We start from the raw sequence: 10,474 nt of genomic DNA on the forward strand, positions 1-10,474 counted from the left end.
AATTTGATTTTTTTCCTCCTGTTCCTTTGGCTAAAACCCTAAACAGCTGGTGTTTGCTAGATTGCATTCTTAGGGTGAAGAGTTTGTCCTACACACACAGAATGTGTTCATTCCTCAGGAATCAAGTGACCACACCAGAGCTAAACAATATGTAAAGCATACAACTTATTTTGGACTACGATTTCTCCAGATGCTGAAAGCTGGTACATTTATTAACTTTTAACTACAAACCACTGATTTTTCAGTAGAAAAATGCATACAAGAAAGAGCAAACCCTTTTACTGGGAGGCATTATTTGGAGCATTGGTAAATGCTTGCTGCTTTCATACTTTCTCATTTGCAACACTTGATCTCTGAACACAGAAACAGGATGCAGCAGACGAGTTTTGATTTGCAATAAACATGCTGTTAAGGCCAAATGTCTCAAACCAGCACTGACTGCACTAATGGCAAAGTTTCCATGGTGTCTATGGCAGCTGGAGTGGGCAAACCAAGTCACCACGTGCAACAGCTCACAAGTGGTTTGCCACCCAAGCCTGTGCTATTTAAATGGCATCCATTATAGTTGGCTTAGGGTTATACTTATCAGCTGCTCCTTGGGTTAGGTGGGTACCAGTAGGTATTATGATTCATTGCCCTGAGCTCACATTTTCAGGGCTCATTACAACCAAAGCAACCTGAGTCTAACTAGCCAACTGTTATTTAAGATCCACTGAAATTATTAGGAGTCCTAGCTGTAAGCAGTGCTGCAGTGATCATTTGTTAACATTTGGGTTTAAATGCCCTGCATGTGCAGGTTTAAGCTGTGGAAGATAGGACTGCTGCCTGAGGGAAGTTCCCCCCAAGTCCCACCTGCTGCCACCAAGAGCTGGGATCATGACCAGGAAAAGGTGTAAAGGGTTTTTATCATTTGGTAGCACAGTTATAAAATGACTTAGTCCTGCCAAGAGACTGTGACTCTTTTCCAACCCTTTTCCTAATGCTGTAATGCTCAGAATTCGATGGCACCTGGAAATGCCTGTGGACCTGAGGCTTCCCAGCTCAGGCTCTGCAGCCAAATGTCTCCCCATGCTGTGACCAAACTGTCAGCACACACTGAGTAAGTCATTAATACCTCACGTGGAAAAGCCCTGGACACATGTTTTTTGCAATGACACAAAGAGTTCTTCAAGTAAAGGGAACCTAAAGTCATTATCAGACTTGTGTACAGAGCTGCATTATGCAGGACAGAGATAGAGCATGTCCAAAATACATTTCTCCATATTTTCCCCTATTGAATTCCCTTTTATTTTGTTTATGTTGGAAAAGTTGCTCAAGAGTGTGGGGCCACACCCAAATGTAGGGCCATGGTATCTGTTGTCTTCCCAAATGTGTTATTGTTGCCTCACTACCAGTTATCTGACTTTATCCCTCTGAGTAGTTGGGGGTTTCAGGTATGCTTGTGCAGGGAGCTGGAAAATAGTTATTATCAAAGCGATGGGTGCTTATCAAGGCAGAAGAAATGTGTGAGTAGAGTGTGATGTAGCACTCAATGCCATGGGTGTGTTTGCAGATGGTGCAATGGAGAGTTCCAGCCTTACATAAGATGGTGCAATGGGGTGGGTATGCAGTAATGATGTCATGTGTGCAGCAACTTCTGCTTCACACTATGGCTTTTCGAGTGTTTGCTGATTAGCAGTGCCTGGCTGGAAGAGCCGTCAGCAGCCAGTGCTGAGGGCTGGGGGAAGCAGATCGATGGGGATAGAAGTAGCGAGAGACAGTGTTTTGTGTAACACCAGCTGTGTGTGCTCCCTGGGGAGTCAGCAGCTGGAGATGAATTCACATGATGGCAGCTGCCTATGGAATCTTCTTTGGCAAAGCCAGTAAATGGAAAAGGTTTAATACACACTGCATATCTGTCATTTTAACATGCCTCCACCACCCACTCAGACCTGGAAACACTGTCCCTGCCCTCCAGGCACTCAGCTTGAAGGCTTAGTCTTCATCAGGGAGATAAACTACCATATGCTGAGCTTCAATCAGGGAAGACTTGCTGCAGAGCTCATTTGGGGAGCTAATTTGGATAATTGATAGAAGTTTCTAAATCATTTAAAGCACAAGAACACAAAAGCCTTCAGTATGGTACCAGCTCCCCACAGGATTACCTCTGTGCCAACTTCAGTTTGTATGAGTAAAGCTACTTAAAACTCATTTTTGCAGGGAATGGCAAGTGTGCCAAAAACTAATTTCAGTAAGTAGCCAAAGGTAGAAGTTTCTTATTTAAAATACATGAAAAGACCAATGTGGTAATTATATATAAGAAAAGACTGTTAGAGAAATTTTATACTAAATTACTGTAAAATTTAGGATTTAATTCTCATCCTAAAATTGTTACCAGAGACTTCCATAACAGAGTGACAATTGGTCACACTTACATTCAATATCCTCCTCCTATCAGCTGTAGGCCGGACAATTGAAACCATATCTTCAGGACTGCCACATGTGATTATTGCAAATAGAAACAGAGAGGGAAACCTGAATAAGCCCAGCATTTGACACCTCATGTCTTTAGCAGCAGAGAACTTCTGAGGTAACATCTTTGTCCCTGTTTCTCTGAGGGAGAACTTAGAGTTTAGTTCTGACTCTCTGTACATATAATTTGAGCTGTTTGATTTTGAAAAATAAACTGATCTTCCATCATTTTAAAAGAATCTTTTGAGTGTTACAAGAAGTGCTTTCACCTAGGTATTAGGATCTCATCTCACTTGGATGAGACATCATAGCCCATATGTTTTCAGGCACAGATTCCACTATTACTCTTTGGGGCAGTAATTATATATAAAACCACATAAAGATATACATTTCATCCCTCCTACACATCCACAAATAATCACCTGGAAATCCAGATGGTATAACCCAAAAAAGCTTTATTTTTCTTTTTTTGTTGGTATCTTCAATTTTAATGTGATTCAGTTTCAGGGAAGACTCAGAATTTCTCATATTTTCCCTGGAATTTATCAATGCAAAAAAATTATTTGAAATAAATATATTAAAAAATGTTATTTTGAGAGAAACATATTTTTGAGAAATTGTTCCAATATTCTTCTCAAAGACATTTTATATTTTACATATTTTTAGCTTAAAATGTGATTTGGGTACAAAAAAAAAATTAATAAGTTTGATTTTCTAAATAAAAGAGACTGCTTTCTTATCTTCATAACTCCATGAAGCATGTATATGATATGTTTAAAAATACATGCAGATGGATAAATAATTCATTTCCATAAATAATGGTCACAGGTAAAGAGTGAATTTCAACTAGACCTGACCAGCCTGCTGATGTGCTGGTTCTCACCAGGTCTTGAACTATTGGATTGATAATGGGGATTAGAAATGGCTCATATCCTGCTCACTCTAAAACCCCTACAGAACACCCTGTAGATACATTTTTTAAGGCAAGCTAAAAAGCTGAGTTTGCAATTTAAATGACTTTTTTTTTTGTTCCAGGCATTCAGGAGTGCTATCATGGGCATCCTATTAATTGGATGTTGTTCTCATTGGTACAAATAAGTTTTCCTAATCTCTATCTAGCCACTTTTTTGTAATATGTGTGTTCTTCTCATACACAGAAAATAGAAACCTAACCTTTACCTACAACCAAAATATCTCTTGCAATAAAGTCAGCATATCATTTAATGGTTAGAGCCTTGATTAACAACAGAAAATCTGTGGAGGATGCTGTAACCATATATAAACAAATATTTTAAATACAAAATTACATAAATACATACAGACCCATTTCTAGACATGACTGCATTGTAGGTAAAACTGAGCTGAAATGCTCAAGCAGTTCATGATCAGGTGTCCTTATAGCCACAGGAAGCAGAGAGAAGCAGAGAAGGTGAGCTTTCTGGATGGAGAAAAGGAGGAAAAGTGGGACCTGATGTTCTGATGGTATGGTAGAGGGCAGCTGCTGGGTTTGCTGGTCTAGCATAATTTCTCACATCTTTCCTCAGAGGTGTCCAATCTGGCTCCCAAAGCAGGCACCAGGAGCTGCAGCAGCTGGCAAACAGCAAGTGCAGCATCTTTATATCATTTTCAGCCTGAGAGCATATGATCTCTTCTAGTTAAAATATTGAAATATAGTTTTGTAAAAGAAACAGTCTCTACAATATCTATTTCCTGCGGAAGCCAAGCCTAACTGTTACAACATTCCATGCTGTGTGAGGTGGTGATGTGATGCATATTTTTTATGCTCCAGATCAACGTGAAAAAAAGGAGCCTCAGCTGAAGGCTCGTCTCGTCCAAGTGTATCCACCCAAAACCTGGTGCAGGGCGAACAGTTCTGGACAGGACATTTGGAGGATTTGGGGCTGTCAGACTAGATACTGCATTGCCACCTAGTGAACATCTCTAAGACTGCACGGCGAGGCCAGGAAGTTGAGATGCCCAGCACTAAACACCTGGAAAAGGAAACAGAGGTTTCAGAAATGTTCGGTTTCACGGTTGTTATGCAAAGGCAAAATTGAAGTCTTAATAGTACTTCCCAGTCTCATTCCTTCTTATTCTAAAGGAGCAGGAATCCCTATTCTGAGGGAACAGCAAGAGAAATTTGAAACTCTCAGCCCTTCTATTTTTCTTTCCTGGATGTAGGAGAACTCAGGGAAGAGTCTTGGTACCCCCTCCCTACAAATACAGAAAGGAAAAGCTGCAGGTGATCCTAACACAGTGTTTCCTCTTTCAGCTCAGTATTTGCTTGCAAACTGAATGCAAATACAGAGCTCTCATTTCTCATTCAAAATTATTCACTGTTTGCCTTTGGGATTGCTGCATAGTTTGCACATTACTCCTACGCTGTGAACAGTGACTCAGTGAGTTGTAAAACACTGATCTCTGCCACTTCTCGTGGGTCTGTGTCATTCCCAGGCTTTGCTGCATGGGTGCATGTGAACCAGTGTGGCTGGACACCAGGTGCTCACCAAAGCCACTCTATCACTCCCCTTCTCAGCTGGACAGGGGACAGGAAATATAATGAAAGGCTCATGAGTCAAAGTAAGGACAGGGAGAGATCATTCACCAGCTACAGTGACAAAAGAAATCTGACTTGGAATTTAGTTTAATGTATTCCAAGTCAAATCGGAGTAGGGTAATGAGAGATGATCTTAAGTTTATTCCTGACTCTACCTCAATTCTGCAAGTGGCAACAGAGAGACAGAGAATGGAGGTTGTGGTCAGTTCATCACATATTGCCTCTACTGCCCCTTCGTCCTCGGAGGCAGGACTCCTCAGAGCCTTCATCTGCTCCAGGGTGGGCTCCCTCCCATGGGAGACAGTCCTCCACGAACTTTTCCAGTGTCCTTCCCTCAGGCTGCAGTTCTTCATGTGTGGATCCCTTCTGTGGGTTGAAGTCCTTCAGGAACAGACTGCTATCACATGGGTCACCCACAGAGACACAAGTTCTGCCAGCAAACCTGCTCCAGTGTGGGCTCCTCTCTGCACAGAGCCACAAGTCCTGCCAGGAGCTGCTCCAGCGTGGTCTTCCCACAGGCTTACAGCCTCCTTCAGGCATCCACCTGCTCCAGTATGGGGTCTTCCGGGGGCTGCAGATGGATCTCTGCTCCACCACGGACCTCCACGGGCTGCAGGGGCACAGCTGCCTCACCATGGTCTGTACCACGGGCTGCAGGGGAATCTCTGCTGCTGTGCCTGGAGCACCTCCTCCTCCTCCTTCTTCAGTGACCTTGCTTGGTTTCTGATGGGCTGCTGTCTTGGAGCCAACTGGCATTGGCTCTATTGGACATGGAGGAAATTTCTGCACCTCCTCACATAAGCCATCCCTACAGTCCTCTACTAAAAAAACCTTGTCACAAATATCCAATACACAAAAATATTCAATATTGTCAAATAACGAAATACGCCTTTTTTTTGTTTGTTTGTTTTGTTTTTTTGTTTTGGTTTGGTTTTTTTGGGGGGGGGGTGTTTTTTTGTGTGTGTTTTTGTTTGGTTGGTTGGTTGGTTGGTTGGGTTTTTTTTTGTATCTAAACACAGCCTTTGGGGTTTCAGGCTACAGGAGAGCATTTCTTCCTAAACACTGTTTTGGAACATCCAAGAAGTGACTGTGAAAGGAACTTAGAACTGAGATTAGCAAGCGAAGTTATTAGAAAACTGCTCCTGAATTATTTGCTTGGGTATTCTTTTCATTCATTTCTTCTGCCTACAAAGAGGTTTAGGGAAGATTCCATAAAGGGGCTCAGATGTGAAGCAAGATCAGCAAAGGATTTAAGTTTTAAATACCTATGAATAAGGTACCTTACCTGCTCAGCAAGGGAGGACTGGGTATCTGAGATGGGGATAGGCAAGGCCAGCTGTCTCAGAGGGACTCTGCCAAAGCTAGACAAATAGTGACTTACTTCCTACATGACTTTTGTGGCCTCCTGTACTCATTACCTCTTTCTACCTGGTTTTCAGCCAGTAACTGTGTTAAAGAGCCCGGTCCTGAAAAATGCAGCCATGGAGAGAGATTGTAGAATTATCTAGCAAGACTTCTTGCATGACATCCTCTGGGATATTTGAGATATCCATGAGGGACAGGAGTTATGGTATGGACTCAGTGGGAGACCCATGCCTTCCTAAACTAGATGCTAAAAAAATGAGGTGTACTCAGATATATTGCATTTATACAGATAGGCAACTGAGACCTTTCTGAGCGTTCCTGCTTTCCCTGGTTTACTTGCATGTGTGTAGGTACACACCCATACTTGGTAGGGTATCAGCAGATAGCATTTTTGGGCTGGTGGGCAACAAACTCACCAATGACATGATGTTCTGGGTGTCCCAACCTGTGCTGTGCCCAGGGCCTGCTGTGTTCAGCCTGGTAGTTCTTGTGAAGCACTTTGGCCTGCCTTTTACTTTATAGTCATGTTCTTGCATTCCAGCTTCTGCATCTGCTTTCCCTATCCTAGCCTTTCAGGTTGCTGTTATCCTCATTACTTTGCAAAGGGGCACTCAAATGTTGCTGTTATGGCTCTTCAGTTGGGTTTTGTCAAAAGTTATTCCCACCACCATGTGAGTGCCCTTCATTTCCCCTGCCTCTACATTTCATTCCATGCTTCATAATTTTTACTTCAAAGCCATTTATTAGGGAGAAAGTAGAGCATAGTAGATGAGTTGTTGAGATAAGGCAATTAGTATTTCCAAGCATTGTACACACACAAGGCTCATCAACCAATTAGACATACAAAATCTGTTCCAGACTGAATCATGTCTCAGCCAAATCCTTTAGCACAATGAGGGAGGGAAAGAAATGTCACAATGGTAAGATCAAGATGTAATTGCAGGTGCTTTGAAAATGGTGTTCACAGGCAATGCTTTACTGCAAAAGATACCCTGAAGAGGATATTGTTCTGGAGGGACATTTCCTATCCCAGGCTAGCCACCTGAGAGCACAGTCTTTTTTTTTTTTTCCATTCTCTCTTTTCATCTTCCTTCCCTTCTATATTTTTTGGGGCTTTGTTTTGGAAGAGTTACTGTTACAGTTATATACCATGAGCTATGAACTCCACAAATACAGCTTTATGTCTGTAAACATATTTCATCACCCTTTGCGCAACAGTGAGAACTTCTGGTCTCTTTGAGATAAAGACCAGAGGTGAATGTAACCATTAGTCAAAGATTTAAATATTCATAAAACCATTTAATAGGTCTCAGCTCAGATTTGATTGATCAAAGATAGTTCCCCTCATTAGAGAGGCACATAGTCAGGTGTCTTAATTTAAGGTAGAACCATCATGAATGGTTTAAACTGAGATATCTGTTTGACTTGGTCTGTCTCAGTCTACTTTGAGAATGTTAATAATATTCAGCTATTATTAAATAATGAGATATTAGACATTATGGAATAAAAGCCATCATCAGCTATCTGGGAGGTTCTGATGTGGTGTGATCTGACCTCCACCATCGCAGCCAGGGCCACTGACCACTCGTGTTTCTGAAGCTGTGAAGCAAAGTGTGCAGGACTGTCTCTCTCAGCAGATGACTTTGAATCAAATACACTTTTTAAAGTTTCCCACAGGGGTATGAGGCATTGCCATGCTAAACCATCTGTGAAGACTTGCCTTTCTTTATTTCTGTGCAAAACTTCAAGGACCACCAGCCTCTTCACTCAGGTATTCCAGGCAGAACAGTCTCTTTGGAGTCAAGGCAGCCCTAAACAGAAGCACTTAAATGCTTTGATAGTTGGTGCTCCAATGCCTAAGGGGTGCTTGACCCCAGAAGAGAATTCAAGTGAAACACAGGGTAAAATCTGACTTTTCATCTGGATCTCTAAAAGCTGGTGTGATAAGAAACAGATCTTCTAAACTCAAAAAAAAATTTTTTTTCTCCTTCCTTGAGGAGAAGATGCATTTAGCACTTGTGTTAGAGTTTCTGCACCTCGCCAGAAAGGGAGATCAAAAGTTTCTGGCCCTAAGTTTTATGACTACTGATTTTAACCCAGTAAGAATTAAAGCCAGTATAAAGAGTCCTTTATCTCTTAACCACTACCCAAAGCAGAGCCAAAATCATCTTCATCTTTGTGGATTATCAATCATCCTCCTCTAGGCTTTTGCTTCATTTGAAGGAATAACCTGAACCATAACACAGTCTTCATCTAAATTAGTATAACCTAAATGATTTCCATCAAAATAGGGGCTTCTGGAATCCACATATTCCATATTCTGACTGATGCCTATAGCCATTAACATTTTTTTTTACTGTTAGAAAAATTGTGCAAGTCTATTAGACATGGCTTCTTTGGGATTGTACAAAGTGTCGAATGGTCTTACACAGAAGACATGTATGTACATCCATTCAGCAAACATGAGATGCTCCCGGGTGCTCAGGGAAGTCTTTTTCTTCTGCCTGGAAGATTATTGGTTGACTGGAATAGATTTCCCGAATTAACCTCTTAACTGCACTGACTTGTCATTGAATGGAAGTATATGCTTTGCCAGAAGTTCTTTCTCAGTGCATTACCCACTGCTCATACAAAAAATGGAAATAATTGGATGGTCCTGGTTAGCCTACCTTTTCTCCTTGTTTTCTGTCAGTGTGAGGCTGTGAATGTCAACAGTGTTCTTTATTTTATCCTGTTGAAGACAACTAGGCTGAGCTTGTCCAGAGTGCAGGATAAAATGTATCTGCTGCCACATCACTGTCTCTGTGTGTGTCTGTATGTATTTAATTGTAGTGATAACTTCTGATTTTACAAAACAGACCCAGTGTTTGACCAGTGCAAAGATAGTTACACCTATAGAGGGAATGCATAGAAAAGCATATGCTTCCACCTTTGAGGAAAAACCACAGGAAATATCTGGATTTATATGTCAGTACACAAAAGTACCTGTACCTCCAGGAGGCTTTTGCCTTCTGCTGCTGGTTTTAGCTCCTATCATGAAAAAGGTACCAATCAAGAAATTTAAATTTAGAAGCATTCACATGGGGGATTTCGAATTGGAAAATTTATGAGGACAAAAAGTAAGGGCAAAGATGTGACTTTCCAAATCTTACACCCAAATATTCCACTAGAGTTAAAACTGCAAATGTGTTTAAGGAGCATCCAAAACCTAAGTCACATAAAAGAGCACACACAGGGCTCCGTGTAGGTCCTGATTTGTCCACACATCCTTGGTGTTACAGAAGAGATTCTGGTCAAGAAATAGAGTCCTGGAAATTATAGGTACACCTACTTATATCAACCATATATTTTTTTAAAATAATCATTCACAGAACCTAAGGGAAACTCTGATCTTAGCATAACACTCCAGAATATTAATGACCATTAAAATTTCTATATTGGTGCTGCATTCAACAATCTATCATCTAGCAGACACTTATGATGAACTTTTTTCTTGTACTGTTTTAAAAAGGTTGTAATTACATCTAGTGGTGTCAACTGGCAGAGGAAGCAAAACTTAATTTTAGCCGGCATAATTTTAGACTGCCTATGCTGAAATGAAGCAGGAGAACTTGTAAAAACCTGGACGCCCTTTGGGTGGCGCCTACTGCAAAGAATTGCGTTTCTTTTCTTAAAAAATAAAGCTGAGAAAGGTCCCAGCCTGGTGTTGGCGGGGTGGGCTTTAAGTCCCTGACTCTTTTGGGCACAGCTGGGAGAGGGTGAAACCACAGAGCACCAGGGCTATCTGATATGCAAAAGGAGAAGAGAGAATAGAAAATGAATAGCATCTATTTATAAATGCAGAGTGCATTTGGTAAGTGTGAGTCACTCGACTTTCTGGTTTCTGTTTTTATAGGGCTACTGGGAAAAAAAAAAAAGCTGTAAGCATATTTAATTAGTTATTAATTTTTTTATTATGTTGATATGTACACCCGTGAACAAAACAAGTTCTTGCCTACTCTCACAGTTAAAAGAACAGAGAAAGCATCAGTTTTCTTTCTTTTTCATAGTATAGTAGCATGTTTACATTACCTTAACAGACTAGGAGGCTAGGTGAGAAGA

Source organism: Empidonax traillii, unplaced genomic scaffold, assembly GCF_003031625.1.
Source record: "Empidonax traillii isolate 1590-97213 ecotype Southwest subspecies unplaced genomic scaffold, ASM303162v1 scaffold185:size1678824, whole genome shotgun sequence".
NCBI lineage: Eukaryota > Metazoa > Chordata > Aves > Passeriformes > Tyrannidae > Empidonax > Empidonax traillii.